At 36.5% G+C, this 17,236-nt stretch overlaps 1 long non-coding RNA gene across 1 annotated transcript in view; it reads left to right on the top strand.

Annotated features, from left to right (window-relative positions):
• The first annotated feature begins 603 nt into the window (after window positions 1–603).
• The window catches only part of LOC128659406 (uncharacterized), a 124,416-nt gene continuing 107,783 nt past the window's right edge, over window positions 604–17,236 (top strand). Inside the window, exon 1 of the long non-coding RNA XR_008402367.1 lies at window positions 604–703. This is a non-coding gene — a long non-coding RNA (uncharacterized LOC128659406). The remainder of the gene's footprint in view (window positions 704–17,236) is intronic.

The raw sequence follows: 17,236 nt of genomic DNA, 5'->3' as shown, positions 1-17,236 counted from the left end.
TTGGCAGATTAGGGGTTAATAGTGTTAATAGGTAGATTGCATTGTGGGGGGTTGGCGGATTAGAGGTTAATCGTGTTATTAGGTAGATTGCGTTGTGGGGGTTGGCAGATTAGGGGTTAATAGTGTTAATAGGTAGATTGCTTTGTGGGGGGTTGGGGAATTAGGGGTTAATAGTGTAATTAGATACTTTGTGATGTGGGGTTGGCAGATTAGGGGTTAACGCATGCGTTTGTTGTTTGGTGTTACAGGGAGTTACGGTGCTCATATACTCAGCACAAGGCTTGCTGCGCCTGCCTATGTGTGGCGAGGTGAATATAGAGTAAAATTTCTCCATTTTGTCTGCGTAAGTCCTTGAGCTGAATATGTGATACTGACTTGCGATGCCAGTTCTATGTTAGTTTATGGGAGTAAAAACAGTGTGCGAAGGGATAATATATGTGTTGTAGGCGGCGCCGTATATGAGATAGCTACATTCAGTCTTAAATTAGCTGAAGCTGGTGCGGGCAATGCCGCATATGTAATCTCGCCCCTGATTGGGAATAGTTTTATTTTTCAGCATGATAATGATCCCAAGCACACTACGACCTCCACAGAGTCCAGGCCTGAATAATATAGATGCAGTATGGGGTCACCTGGACAGAGAAAGAAATAAAAAGCAACCTAAATCTAAAGAAGAACTCTGGGAAGTGCTGAAAGAAGCCTGGTAAAAATATACAAGATTATTTCAGAAAACTTTAGGACAGTCCCCTCAAAAGAGTTCAAAATGTGCTTAGTACTAACTTTTGCATGAAGAAGCTATTTTGTTCTGAAAATTGTGTTTTATTTTTATTTTGTGTACATATTTCATGTATTTTCTGTTTGTATCTTAATTAGGGGGATATTCTAGTCAAAATTTTACATTCATGATAGATAGATGTAATTTTAAGCAACTTTAAAATTTACTCCTATTATCAACATTTCTTTGTTCTCTTGTTATATTTATTTAAAAAAAAAAAGCAATAATGTAAGCTAAGGAGCTGGCCCATTTTTGGTTCAGCAGCTAAGCTAAGCTTACATTCCAACAGAACTAAGAAAATTTGATAATAGGAGTAAATTAGATGAATGTACAGTATGTACACATATACAGTATAAACATACATTTGCAGTTATATAGATGAAACATGAAAAAACATATTTATGCAATATTCATATTTAATAAAGTTTTAATACAGTATGTTCTATGTATTTGTAAATAGATATTCCTATCTATATCTGTATATATACAGTATATAGTAAATAAAAAATGTATGTAGATGATTAAATATGCTCAAAACACAGTAAAACATGACACTTAAGTATATCAGTGGCAAGCAAAAAATTGAGAAATACTGTTTGTCTGCAGTTTTAGAATGATAGTGGAAATTTTCACCAAATAGCTGCCTAGGATGTGTTGTGTTATCTCACATGAAGCCTGCCCTGATGGTGTAACATACATTGCCTCAACAACGGTTTGTTCTTAGATTATATATATATATATATATATATATATATATATATATATATATATATATATATATATATATATATATATATATATATATATATATATATATATATATATACACACAGTATATATACAGTCATCGACCACTTTATTAGGTATACCTGTTCAATTGCTTGGTAACACAAATTACTCAAACTCAATGGATTTAGGCATCTAGATGTGGTTAAGACGACTTGCTGAAGTTCAAACCGTGCATCAGAATGGGGCAGAAAAGGGATTTAAGTGACTTTGAGTGTGGCATGATTGTTGGTGCCTGATGGGCTGGTCTTAGTATATCAAAAACTGCTGATCTACTGTGATTTTCACGCACAACCATCTCTAGAGTTTACAGAGAATTGTCAGAAAAAAGAGAAAATATCTAGTGAGCGGCATTTGTGAGGACAACAATGCCTTGTTGATGTCAGAGGAGAATGGGCAGACTGGTTCAAGATGATAGAAAGGCAACAGTAACACAAATAACCACTCGTTACAACCAAGGTATGCAGAATATCATCTCTGAAAGCAGAACACATAGAACTTTGAAGCAAATGGGCTACAGCAGCAGAAGACCCCTCCGGGTGCCACTCCTGTCAGCTATGAACAGGAAACTGAGGCTACAATTCACACAGGTTCACCAAAATTGGACAATAGAAAATTGGAAAAACGTTGCCTGATCTGATGAGTCTCGATTTTAGCTGCAACATTCAGATGGTAGGGTCAGAATTTGGCATAAACGACATGAAAGAATGGATCCATCCTGCCTTGTATCAATGTTTTAGGCTGGTAGTGTAATTGTGTGGAGGATATTTTCTTGGCACACTTTGGGCCCCTTAGTACCAATTGAGCAATGTTTAAACACCATGGCCTACCTGAGTATTGTGGCTGACCATGTCCATCCCTTTATGACTACAGTGTACCAATCTTCTAATGGCTACTTCCTGAAGGATAATGCACCATGTCACAAAGCTCAAATCATCTCAAATTGGTTTCTTCAAAATGACAATAAGTTCACTGTACTCCAATAGTTTCCACAGTCCCCAGATCTCAATCCAATAGAGCACCTTTGGGATGTGGTGGAACGGGAGATTTGCATCATGAATGTGTAGCCGACAAATCTGCAGCAACTGCGTGATGCTATCATGTCAATATGGACCAAAATCTCTGAGGAATGTTTATTATTTATGAGTGTCTTATATTGAGATAAGAAATCTCCTGTTGGATTTCCCCATAACTTTTTATAACACTGCATGTACCCCAATTGCCTTAATGCCTCTTTTATGTACATATCTATGGCCATATCACAATGTTGCCACCCTTGTGTGATGGTTTTATCACTACATCTTGCCAATTCTGTATTTCCTTTAGGGCCTTTTTCTCTTCATCACTTAAGTTATGACAATCATTACTTTGGATTTTTAAAAGTTCTTGTATTACCACTCTTAGATATATCTCAATTTGTGGCTATTGTCGCCATTGTGGCATAAACTTCGATTTATTGTATAATTTTGTCAACCAGTCGTCACTTTTTGTGATGTCACCCTTACTCTCTTCTAAGATAGATACCAGGTCTAAAATTGCCTGATGATCTTTATCGGTATCATCATGTTTGCTAAACATCTTGTTAAGTGCAATTTTCCTAACAAATAAATGAAGATCTTTTACAGCTTCAAAGAAATCCATTTTGTTAGTAGGTGAAAATGAGAGGCCTCTACTAAGTACATTCCTGTGGTGCATCAGCAAAGATTTTTTTGAAAGATTTATAATTTGTAGATTGTCTCTCTTTACCATCTCGGTCATTTTGACCAGTCCTCCCTGTTTTTGTCATTGTGTTTGTACCCCCATCTGTTTCTGCTCCTTAAATTTCTGTCTGACCTTCCCTCCCCTTCTTTTTATCTTGTTTTTGTTTTTTTGGTCCCTTCATCCTCACCATCCTCTGCTGCAGATGATTCACATTCACATTCTTTGCTGGTATTAGAGGGTAAATAATTCCTTCTTCGTCTGGGATTTTTTTCATTCCAGGTAAAGATCCTGCCTTTCTCAAAATCTTTCATATCCCTATTTAGTTTATCACATTTTATCTTTATTATTTCATTCTCCTTACAATCTAACTCATCCCTTTGCTTTTTAGATGCTGTTTTAAAATTCTCCAAGGTTTCAAATTTGGTTAATTTGAGGCTCATTTCTGATATCTCTTTATTTAACTCTTCCACTATCTCATTTTCATAATCAGAAAAAATTGCCACTAGTACCTCAGAACAGGTTATTAGGGCTTGTTCCCACTGTTCTCTATAGCTCTCGATACGGAAACTTAAAGTGGGGAATAGTTGTACCCTTAGACCTCTTGGAATGATGTGTATAACTAAATATCTATCATAGGCACTCTTGTTCCACGTTGATCTTCTGTGTTTTATAACAACAAACAAGACAGATGCACCACATGGCCCAATATTGTTGGTTCCAAAGATATTTGAATATTGCTATATTGTTGCACTCACATGTGGTGAAGCACCTCAATTGGTGCAAATGACACAGACTGGGATCTATAACAGTCACCCAACAGACGACCTCCCGATTTGTAGCAGGGTCTGTGTGAGATAGAAAGTACAAAATAGCCTATATGGCCTAGTATTGTTTGACTAGAGTGGTGTCACAACAAATAGTTATATAAAAAAATAAACTCACATTTGGTGGAGCATCTCCAATGATGCTATAGGGACAGGCTGGGATCAATTCAGTCACCCAACAGACTTAATACCATGGCATACAGCATTCAATAGTACTCTTGATGGTCAAAGGTCAGTCATATCCTCAGATAATAACCAATTCAAAGGCAGCAAGTGTTTTTAGTATAAGTAAAATCACTTTAATAAAATATATAAAAGAATTGCGACGCGTTTCTCAGTCTCAGACTGTTTCCTCAGGCATAATGAAATGGTTTACAAACACTTGTTATATATACCTAACCAAACCAATTAACATAATTGATAACACTTGTTGTGAGAGTACTCTATGACATCATCAGCACCCTAGTTACTAATATATTATTTCAACAAATGTAAACACAATTATCAAACATTACACATCATAACTTTCAATATTTAGATAAAATAAAACCATGTACATGTAATTAGTTAATTGGTTTGGTTAGGTATATATAGCAAGTGTTTGTAAACCATTTCATTATGCCTGAGGAAACAGTCTGAGACTGAGAAACGCGTCGCAATTCTTTTATATATTTCATTAAAGTGATTTTACTTATACTAAAAACACTTGCTGCCTTTGAATTGGATATTATCTGAGGATATGACTGACCTTTGACCATCAAGAGGACTATTGAATGCTGTATGCCATGGTATTAAGTCTGTTGGGTGACTGAATTGATCTCACACAGACCCTGCTACAAATCGGGAGGTCGGTCTGCTGGGTGACTGTTATAGATCCCAGACTGTGTCATTTGCACCAATTGAGGTGCTTCACCACATGTGAGTGCAACTATATAGCAATATTCAAATATCTTTGGAACCAACAATATTGGGCCATGTGGCGCATCTGTCTTGTTTGTTGTTATAGATTGCTGTAATTGGATCCTGGCCTGGACCATCACAGATTGCTGCCTCTGTAAATCTACTATCAAGATCCACACAAAGGACATTATCTAATCATTTATATCATTGATATCCATATCTGTTGTCTAACTTCATATAGTTCCTGGATTAGTATAGTGCCTATTATATACCATTATTGGAATATATATTGTACTCACCTGCTATTATATATATTGTATAGTATTTAATCTATCTATTACACTCTTACACCTATAGGTGCACTATATGGTGAAATATCATCTATCTATATACATACTATATCATTATATGTAGTGATATATATGTCTATATAGAGAGTATATGTCTATATAGAGAGTAATTAAAAGCAATCAAATCTGCTCAAATCATAGAGTGTGCTCTCAAGGGCGCCCCCTACATATTTTTTGTATCTGAGTACTTACATACATTTTGTGTTTCTGTGTTTTATGATTAGTTCCCCTAGTCTTTTTAAGCCCAGTTCCCAATCATCAATATCCGTTGGGAGATTGCCCTCAATACCAATATTAGCAAAGGTTTTATTAATATTAGCTTGTCGGTTTTTCTCTCTACTGAGAAAATCTTCCATTAAATTGATGGATGCCATATTTACCCAAAGAAAAGACTGATTAATTGTTCTATCGTAACTTCAGATACTTTGTACCGGATTGTAACCACATAATTAGTTTTCTAGTAGATGCAGTAAGGTGCTCGTACTGCCCTTTGCTGGTATTATAATATGTTTGAGTAATTGTTGTTTCGTAACTGTGGTTACTTCGTATTGGATTGAAGCTTCATAGCTATTTTTCTAGTAGATGTAGCACGGATACCCAGCTTTGTTAAATAATTACACAGGGGTACTGCAAAAGCATAGAGCCTTTTTTGGCTTACTGTTAGACAGGGATCTTTTTATTCGCAGTACACTGTGCAATGGGGATAATCACCTAGATTGTGCTAATCTATGATACACAATAAAAGGTCCGGTCCATATATACTGTCTATGTAGGATTTATGTCAAATGGGGGACAGGCATGTGTATATGTGTTTTAGAATTTTAATAAGTCTCAATTTTTTTAGTAATAATAATAAAAAGTTAAATTTTAAATATGTCCCATAAGTATATAACAGGAAAATCTGTTCTACTTCAATTGGGAACTCATACAAACAGTCAGAGAAAAGCTGTTCTCAGTCCTTACATTATTTACAAGTTATCTTCTGACAGTCAGCTCAGGAAAATACCAAGCCAGGCCTAACAATTATATATAGGTAGTATTGAATGGCTAATTTTTGTATTGGAGTTTTGTAAATCTCAATAATATAATAGTAACTAATGTTTGCTTGTTGTGTGAACACTCACTGAATAAAGTAATTGTAATATGGTTGTTGGATAGATGTTATAAAAAGCTGGCGCTGGGCACATGGACACATAAGCAATAGGGATGGAGAAAAGTTTTACATTTTTAACCCATTAATTTGTTTTGAATTTCAAATGTTTGTACAACATTTTAACATTTGTTTAATGTAATAGTATTTCTAAAGCTTTCTTTAAATATAATATTTGATTGGAATTTTGTTTAATAATTTGATTCAAATTATGCAATATTCAAATTTGAAAAAATCGAATGAATATATTTGTAAAAGTATTTCTAATGCTCTTTAAATGTAATATTCAAGTTATGCAATATTCAAAATACAAACATTAGAATCGATATATTTGTATCTGTTATGTATCAATTTAATAAATTTACTACCATGAACTATTGAACTTCTAAATAGTATTAGTTAAATCGAATATTACATTTGAAATTTCGAATGTGGATATTTGATCTAATTATGAACATTCGAAAACGAAAGTCACATTCGAAAACCGGAAATAACATTTGATTACCTAATTTTAATGGATTTTCATTCTTATCCACATTCGATTGTCCAAATGAATGTCCACAGTACTACTCATTCTACCAAACGAATTACACTTTCAGCACAATCGCCTAATAAGCACTGATATTGCTTTGAGAACAATCCCAATTTCTTCTAAAAATGTATCTAAATGGTTTAATGTATGTCAGTTTATGTCAATGTATGTAATAGATACTGAGCACAATATATCAGACAATGAGTACAGCCAAAAAAGCACTGTGTTTATTTAAATATTTCACATATGCATATCAAGTGTATTTTGCTTAAGGTACACACAAGTTATGTAATAATTTTATTAAATCACTCAGAAAATTGTATTTTAAATACAAAATGTAATCTTCATAAATACATTTTCAGTTAATATTTTGGTTAATGTTGTTAATTTATTACTGATAAAAGCATGTATAGAAAACATTAGTGCTCTATCTAAAGGAACACATTTTATTTAAGAGCTTGTCTTATGCATATTTTAAAGTAAATGTCTGTGATTAAAGTGCCTGTAAAAAACTGCACATGGTATCATTCTGCGTAGAATGTTTTAGATATATTTGTACATTAGGTGCAACCATATGAAGGTAAATGCAAGGAATAGAGATTTAAAAATAAAACTAAAGTGCACCAAAGCCATGCAAATCAAAGATAAAACAATGTGATATTATAAGACTACAAGTAAGCATATAATCAAACATTGAACAAGCATACTAAGTAAGTATATTAGATTTCCTGTTTACCAGGATTACTAAAAGTTATGGTCTGTTAAGTTGCCATATTCGATTTAATCAAAATAAAGCGGAACTGTATTATCTTTGATTTATATATTTTTATTTACACTTCTTGATTTAGAAGTGGTATTTCAATGCAGTAAGTGGAAATATCCTAACATGATAAAAATGTTCTTTTGTGGTTGGTCCCGGAAATCCTACACATTTCAATTCCATGAGCAAGAACCACAGGTTTTATTTTTCAGTCTTGTGTTTCCAAGATCACACCCATGTTAAAAAAGACAAAAGGATGATTATTTGTACTGGGAAAGACTTAAATATGTGTGTATATGTACAGTATATACTATCAGTAACTCTCCAATTGTAATCTAGGCCAATGGCAGCAAGAAAAGAAAAGAAAGAAGGCACAGTAAGGATAACAATGAAAAAGATATGAAAATATGAAATTATAGGCAAAAATGATAGAAATAAGACATTTGTAATAGTGAAGACAGAAAAGAAACTGAAAAGACTAACAGAAAAATATTAAGGCCTAGATTTGGAGTTCGGCGGTAAAAGGGCTGCTAACGCTCCGCGGGCTTTTTTCTGGCCGCACCATAAATTTAACTCTGGTATCGAGAGTTTAATCAAATGCTGCGTTAGGCTCCAAAAAAGGAGCGTAGAGCATTTTTACCGCAAATGCAACTCTCGATACCAGAGTTGCTTACGGACGCGGCCGGCCTCAAAAACGTGCTCGTGCACGATTCCCCCATAGGAAACAATGGGGCTGTTTGAGCTGAAAAAAAACCTTACACCTGCAAAAAAAGCAGCGTTCAGCTCCTAACGCAGCCCCATTGTTTCCTATGGGGAAACACTTCCTACGTCTGCACCTAACACTCTAACATGTACCCCGAGTCTAAACACCCCTAACCTTACACTTATTAACCCCTAATCTGCCGCCCCCGCTATCGCTGACCCCTGCATATTATTATTAACCCCTAATCTGCCGCTCCGTACACCGCCGCAACCAACGTTATCCCTATGTACCCCTAATCTGCTGCCCCTAACACCGCAGACCCCTATATTATATTTATTAACCCCTAACCTGCCCCCCACAACGTCGCCGACACCTACCTACACTTATTAACCCCTAATCTGCCGAGCGGACCTGAGCGCTACTATAATAAAGTTATTAACCCCTAATCCGCCTCACTAACCCTATCATAAATAGTATTAACCCCTAATCTGCCCTCCCTAACATCGCCGACACCTAACTTCAATTATTAACCCCTAATCTGACGACCGGAGCTCACCGCTATTCTAATAAATGTATTAACCCCTAAAGCTAAGTCTAACCCTAACACTAACACCCCCCTAACTTAAATATAATTTACATCTTACGAAATAAATTAACTCTTATTAAATAAATTATTCCTATTTAAAGCTAAATACTTACCTGTAAAATAAACCCTAATATAGCTACAATATAAATTATAATTATATTATAGCTATTTTAGGATTAATATTTATTTTACAGGCAACTTTGTAATTATTTTAACCAGGTACAATAGCTATTAAATAGTTAAGAACTATTTAATAGTTACCTAGTTAAAATAATAACAAATTTACATGTAAAATAAATCCTAACCTAAGATATAATTAAACCTAACACTACCCTATCAATAAAATAATTAAATAAACTACCTACAATTACCTACAATTAACCTAACACTACACTATCAATAAATTAATTAAACACAATTGCTACAAATAAATACAATTAAATAAACTATCTAAAGTACAAAAAATAAAAAAGAACTAAGTTACAGAAAATAAAAAAATATTTACAAACATAAGAAAAATATTACAACAATTTTAAACTAATTACACCTACTCTAAGCCCCCTAATAAAATAACAAAGCCCCCCAAAATAAAAAATTCCCTACCCTATTCTAAATTAAAAAAGTTACAAGCTCTTTTACCTTACCAGCCCTGAACAGGGCCCTTTGCGGGGCATGCCCCAAGAAGTTCAGCTCTTTTGCCTGTAAAAAAAAACATACAATACCCCCCCCCCCAACATTACAACCCACCACCCACATACCCCTAATCTAACCCAAACCCCCCTTAAATAAACCTAACACTAAGCCCCTGAAGATCTTCCTACCTTGTCTTCACCATCCAGGTATCACCGATCCGTCCTGGCTCCAAGATCTTCATCCAACCCAAGGGGGGGTTGGCGATCCATAATCCGGTGCTGAAGAGGTCCAGAAGAGGCTCCAAAGTCTTCCTCCTATCCGGCAAGAAGAGGACATCCGGACCGGCAAACATCTTCTCCAAGCGGCATCTTCGATCTTCTTCCATCCGGTGCGGAGCGGGTCCATCTTGAAGCAGGCGACGCGGATCCATCCTCTTCTTCCGATGTCTCCCGACTAATGACGGTTCCTTTAAGGGACGTCATCCAAGATGGCGTCCCTCGAATTCCGATTGGCTGATAGGATTCTATCAGCCAATCGGAATTAAGGTAGGAATTTTCTGATTGGCTGATGGAATCAGCCAATCAGAATCAAGTTCAATCCGATTGGCTGATCCAATCAGCCAATCAGATTGAGCTCGCATTCTATTGGCTGTTCCGATCAGCCAATAGAATGCGAGCTCAATCTGATTGGCTGATTGGATCGGCCAATCGGATTGAACTAGATTCTGATTGGCTGATTCCATCAGCCAATCAGAAAATTCCTACCTTAATTCCGATTGGCTGATAGAATCCTATCAGCCAATCGGAATTCGAGGGACGCCATCTTGGATGACGTCCCTTAAAGGAACCGTCATTAGTCGGGAGACATCGGAAGAAGAGGATGGATCCGCGTCGCCTGCTTCAAGATGGACCCGCTCCGCACTGGATGGAAGAAGATCGAAGATGCCGCTTGGAGAAGATGTTTGCCGGTCCGGATGTCCTCTTCTTGCCGGATAGGAGGAAGACTTTGGAGCCTCTTCTGGACCTCTTCAGCACCGGATTATGGATCGCCAACCCCCCCTTGGGTTGGATGAAGATCTTGGAGCCAGGACGGATCGGTGATACCTGGATGGTGAAGACAAGGTAGGAAGATCTTCAGGGGCTTAGTGTTAGGTTTATTTAAGGGGGGTTTGGGTTAGATTAGGGGTATGTGGGTGGTGGGTTGTAATGTTGGGGGGGGGGTATTGTATGTTTTTTTTTACAGGCAAAAGAGCTGAACTTCTTGGGGCATGCCCCGCAAAGGGCCCTGTTCAGGGCTGGTAAGGTAAAAGAGCTTGTAACTTTTTTAATTTAGAATAGGGTAGGGAATTTTTTATTTTGGGGGGCTTTGTTATTTTATTAGGGGGCTTAGAGTAGGTGTAATTAGTTTAAAATTGTTGTAATATTTTTCTAATGTTTGTAAATATTTTTTTATTTTCTGTAACTTAGTTCTTTTTTATTTTTTGTACTTTAGATAGTTTATTTAATTGTATTTATTTGTAGCAATTGTGTTTAATTAATTTATTGATAGTGTAGTGTTAGGTTAATTGTAGGTAATTGTAGGTAGTTTATTTAATTATTTTATTGATAGGGTAGTGTTAGGTTTAATTATATCTTAGGTTAGGATTTATTTTACAGGTAAATTTGTAATTATTTTAACTAGGTAACTATTAAATAGTTCTTAACTATTTAATAGCTATTGTACCTGGTTAAAATAATTACAAAGTTGCCTGTAAAATAAATATTAATCCTAAAATAGCTATAATATAATTATAATTTATATTGTAGCTATATTAGGGTTTATTTTACAGGTAAGTATTTAGCTTTAAATAGGATTAATTTATTTAATAAGAGTTAATTTATTTCGTAAGATGTAAATTATATTTAAGTTAGGGGGGTGTTAGTGTTAGGGTTAGACTTAGCTTTAGGGGTTAATACATTTATTAGAATAGCGGTGAGCTCCGATCGGAAGATTAGGGGTTAATAATTGAAGGTAGGTGTCGGCGATGTTAGGGAGGGCAGATTAGGGGTTAATACTATTTATGATAGGGTTAGTGAGGCGGATTAGGGGCTAATAACTTTATTATAGTAGCGCTCAGGTCCGCTCGGCAGATTAGGAGTTAATAAGTGTAGGCAGGTGTCGGCGACGTTGAGGGGGGCAGATTAGGGGTTAATAAATATAATATAGGGGTCGGCGGTGTTAGGGGTAGCAGATTAGGGGTACATAGGGATAACGTAGGTGGCGGCGATTTGCGGTCGGAAGATTAGGGGTTAATTATTTTAAGTAGCTTGCGGCGACGTTGTGGGGGGCAAGTTAGGGGTTAAGAAATATAATATAGGGGTCGGCGGGGTTAGGGGCAGCAGATTAGGGGTACATAAGTATAACGTAGGTGGCGGTCGGCAGATTAGGGGTTAAAAATTTTAATCGAGTGGCGGCGATGTGGGGGGAGCTCGGTTTAGGGGTACATCAGTAGTTTATGGGTGTTAGTGTACTTTAGGGTACAGTAGTTAAGAGCTTTATGAACCGGCGTTAGCCAGAAAGCTCTTAACTCCTGCTATTTTCAGGCGGCTGGAATCTTGTCGTTAGAGCTCTAACGCTCACTTCAGAAACGACTCTAAATACCAGCGTTAGAAAGATCCCATTGAAAAGATAGGCTACGCAAATGGCGTAGGGGGATCTGCGGTATGGAAAAGTCGCGGCTGAAAAGTGAGCGTTAGACCCTTTAATCACTGACTCCAAATACCAGCGGGCGCCCAAAACCATCGTTAGGAGCCTCTAACGCTGGTTTTGACGGCTACCGCCGAACTCCAAATCTAGGCCTAAATGATTAAATACTGAATTCTTAACTCTAAGTAATAGAGAACAAGTAATGCGCGGCACACACAACAGCAATGTATGATGCATACGAGTACATATCTAACTTATGCTATGCCGTTATTGAAAAATACTATATATTGCATATAATTAGGATGTATCATGATTGCCACTAGGTGTGGGTTATATTTATTATGAAATGTGTTTAATTTATATAATGCCTCAACTTAATAAGTCTCAATTAGGAGACACAATTTTTGTATACTCAACGATGAATTTGATTGGATCATGCTGTATTTAAAATGGACTGTAACTACTGTGTCTGATATGCCTAATGAAATGGCCATTTGACAAGGGCCGAGAAACATGTTGCATTAAAAAGGGAGCATTGTGTATGCCCCTTAACACTCTATGGTTTGTTTTTTTTAAATTTGTTTTTATTAATAACACTTTTATGATAAGCAGTTTGGTAGAGTGTTTATATACAGCATGATGTGCTTTGTCTGGGAGTGGGTGAGCTGATATACCTCAATCTATCATCCGGCTTCCACAAGCACATAAGGGTGCTTCTGCTAAATGTGCGTACCCTTTCTATTGTTTTTACCAACACTTCTTGACGATACCGATTGCTACGCACATGAAGCACCCCTCCATTTGTTTGTTATCTTATTGGACTCTGAACTGGTCTGATTGGTCCTACTGTCCGCTTAAAGGGACACTGAACCCAATTTTTTTCTATTGTGATTCAGATAGAGCATGCAATTTTAAGCAACTTTCTAATTTACTCCTATTATCATATTTTCTTCATTCTCTTGGAATCTTTATTTGAAATGTAAGAATGTAAATTTAGATGCTGGCCCATTTTTGGTGAACTACCTGGGTTGTTCTTGCTTATTGGTGGATAAATTCACCCACCAATAAACAAGTACTGTCCAGGGTCCTCAACCAAAAAAATAGCTTAGATGCCTTCTTTTTTAAATAAAGATAGCAAGAGAATGAAAAAAAATGATAATAGGAGTACATTACAAAGTTGCTTAAAATTGCATGATCTATCTGAATTACAATTTTTTTTTTATGTGTTATGAAAGGTTATTATATTTCTTTGCTCCTTAAAAGCTGTCTAGAGCAATAAAGGTGAGATTAAACAAAATATTAGTATCTTGCCTTGTAATAAAATCTGTGTGTAGCCTGTGTAGAAAGTCTGCTTGTGGAAAAGCAAAAATAGTAACAGCAAAGTCGGATCAACTAAAATGCAACCTCTGTAACTTTTTAGCACTACACAAAAATAGTGGAGTACAATAAAAAATCTAATTGAAGGTATTGTATTGCTAATCTCATATTCAGTGGCCTAAAGAACTATTTCCTAGCCCAAAAGAAAGGATAAAGGGTACACTTAAGAATTGTCACATTACAAATTTTTTTTTAATTTTTTTTTTATTTTTAAAAAAAGAGTTTACAAACATAAAGTCAGTATACAGTATTCGTAAATGCACGCTTTGTCATAAAAATGTTATAATAGAATCAAAGCAGGAAAAGGAATGCATAAATGACATGCACTTATTGGGTTCAGAGTTCCATATTGGGTAGACCACTTTTGGATCTGTTAATGGTGTGTAATGAATATGGTATAGGGGTAGTTTAGTACATGTGTCCTTAAAGAACTAGTTTAAACTCAGCACTACCTTGGCGACCTTATGTATGAGAAAGGTTATTAAATAGGTAAGATATGATGACTAGAACTGAACTAGTCTATAAAGGGTTAACAAATATTTAATGTCCTGTTTGGCAATTCCTCTCATAATTGGGATGTCGGGATTTAAGCAATAGAAAAATGTGGTATAAAATTACATTGGTACAAGTTTAAGTATATTGTTTCATGAGTTAGCGGTCATACTTAATCAACTCTTATTATAGGTATAGTTTTAAAGGGTGAGTAAAAATTAATAAAGCCACTGAATTGAGACTGAATAAACATTTTGCAATATGCAATATTTTGCTATAAGTCTGTTAATTAATCTTTGTCTGCTATTTTGAGATGGTGTAAATTATATTATTTCCCTCACTGATGCTCTTACTTGCATTAGCAGCATGTTTGGTCTTCATCTGAGCATATAACATATATTATTGTCTTAACAAGACTTTGTCCCACCCGTAACCTAGGCCGCTGGTCAGGAGGGGGACTACCACAGTTTATTAGACAAACATGTAGTTGCCATAGTTCCATGGTATTAATAATCGCCATTTTATGTTTTTTAATAGGAAGGTTACTCCTTCGGGGCCCCCCACTAACCCCATAAGGACACTCAGAAACTGAAAAATCTTAGAAAGATGGCGGTTCATGTTACACAGATGTTATAGCTAATACCATGAAGAAGCTTGCAAAACCAATAATAAACAGGCAGAAAGACAAGTCCTGCCGTGTACAGATTTAAGTTGTATTAACGTGGTGATTCCTATCTCAATCTAGCAGATCTATCTATGCAACACATATTAGGATGGCATTTATATTGTGCGTCATTTAGCTGTAGCATTTTTTAAGGTTTTATCATGACGTAACTATGCCTAACATATTAGAAACACATTGCTATATAACAAACTAACATACAAACCGTGATACACCTCAAACACTAGGTGGTTAAACATATCAGTTCTGAGAGCATTAGTTAGGAACAGTAACTATATTAGTGTGCCATTGCGTTTTTATCTTCTAGGTTGTGGTTGCCAACAAAGTCTTTCTCCGATGGATGTGATACAGGCTATTTACGGAGTTTTGAAGTGTATGGGCCGTTGTGATCATCTGGATTAGGCCTTGTTACTATTCTGGTGATGTTATAGGTTGGATTGAATGTCATGCTTTGGTCCTTTTGGTGCCGGTATTTGGCTGACGTGTTTGTAGCGTTAGTGGCTGTGGTGTTCACCGCTGAGGTGCCCTTTGTGTGAGGATTTGATTTTCTTGACATGCCGATGTTGAATCGAACTTGTTGAAATCTCTCCAGGTCAGGATTCTAATTATTTGCTTTCATTGTTGTATAAGCGCCCCTGTATGTGTCTGTTGCTGGAATTTTACTTGGTGTAGGTCCTGCACCTTCATCAGTATATCAACCCATCAGGAATTCAAAAGGCGCCTTATCTAACAGTTGCTGCAATATTTTTTCAATATTTCCAAAGAATTGATTGAGGTGCTGCTGTAGATTTTGTTCCCATGCGTCGGCCATCTTGGCTATGTTACTCCGCTGTTAATATGTTCCCCTATTGCTTCTTATTTTGTGTTGAGGAATTGAATCTGGCCAGTAGAATGTTATTAAAAGTCAGAAAGGACAGTTAGATCGGGTCACATCAGTGTGCTGAGGGGGTAGCGCTGCATAGTCACGGCCGCTGCCATAGGCCTTTGTCGTCCGATCTAGGGCTCAAACTTCAATAATACAGTAAATATCAAGTTTGTATATATGCTACTAGACTTGGTGACCCAATAGTAAGTTGCTGGATCAATATTGCTGTTAAGTATCTCCAGTAATCGGCGGTTTATCCGGAGTTCAATCAGAGCTCTTAGAGAGTGCAACCATTTCAGATCACAGTTCAGACACGCCCCCCACATTACAAAGTTTTTAAGGAAAGAGCACCAAGTAGCAGCAGAAAGCATGTGACAATTAAATGTATGACAGCAAATGCAAGAATCAAGACAGGTAAAATGGGGGAGCTGGAATTCTTATCAGTAGAAGGGGAAGATTATTATTATTATTATCAGCATAGCTGAAACCTGGTAGGATTATTCACATAACTGGACAGTTAACTTAGAGGGTTATACTTTAATTAGGAGGGTAATACAATAGGAGGAGTAATTTGCATATATATAAAGAGAAAGAGAGAACACTTAAGCAGCTATGTTAAATAGTAAAAAAAAATAATTGTAATCCTAAAAACAGTAGTCTTTCACAATAAGCAATGAGATAATGGTTGACTTTTTTTTTTTAGATAGAGCAGTAATAGCCACACCAACAAATATACAACAAATGTACAAGAAAAACATATATTAGCACACTATTAAAAATAGAAGCTGACCCTCAGAAGTGTACATTGGGTACCACAGTCATAAACAGTCCTAAATGAGACTGCTGGCGTAGCACAAATCACCTGTCAGGAGCTTATACCCTGGAACATTGCTTTACAGTGCAATAGGGCTACATCAGCAAGACAAGAGAACCGCTTTAAATTACATCAGCAGAGAGACACACTAGCAAACAAGAAACTAAACAACAAATTATATTAAAATGAAAGACTAGCCGCCTCTCAAGGGCTGAATTACCCGGTCAGTCTGTCGCTTCCCAGAATCTTACTTCCTCAGCTGCTGCTGCTGTTTTGCTCTTTCCATCCACCAGTGCTTTCACTGTTGGCGCACACTTCCTGGTGAGGGTAGTGGAATTTGGCAGGCTGAGTTACTACTTTGATGCTCCGCCTTCGTAGTTTGTGTGCGGGCCTGCCACGCTCTACAGACCATACAAGTCCCTTGAAAACAATAGGCGATGTTTGCAGAGTTATGGCTTGTGTGCCAACAGACTGGCCTCTGAGTGCCGCTGTGGCATTCGTGCCATAGGTTTGCCATCGCGGGAGTAAAACATTATTTCTAGATATATGCTACAAGCTCCTGAACATTTGTGACATGGAAGAAACTCAACTGCTAATACAAATAGGAAAGGCTGTTAACAA

Source organism: Bombina bombina, chromosome 5 (assembly GCF_027579735.1).
Source record: "Bombina bombina isolate aBomBom1 chromosome 5, aBomBom1.pri, whole genome shotgun sequence".
Lineage (NCBI taxonomy): Eukaryota > Metazoa > Chordata > Amphibia > Anura > Bombinatoridae > Bombina > Bombina bombina.
This window is presented reverse-complemented; position numbering and strand designations above follow the sequence as displayed.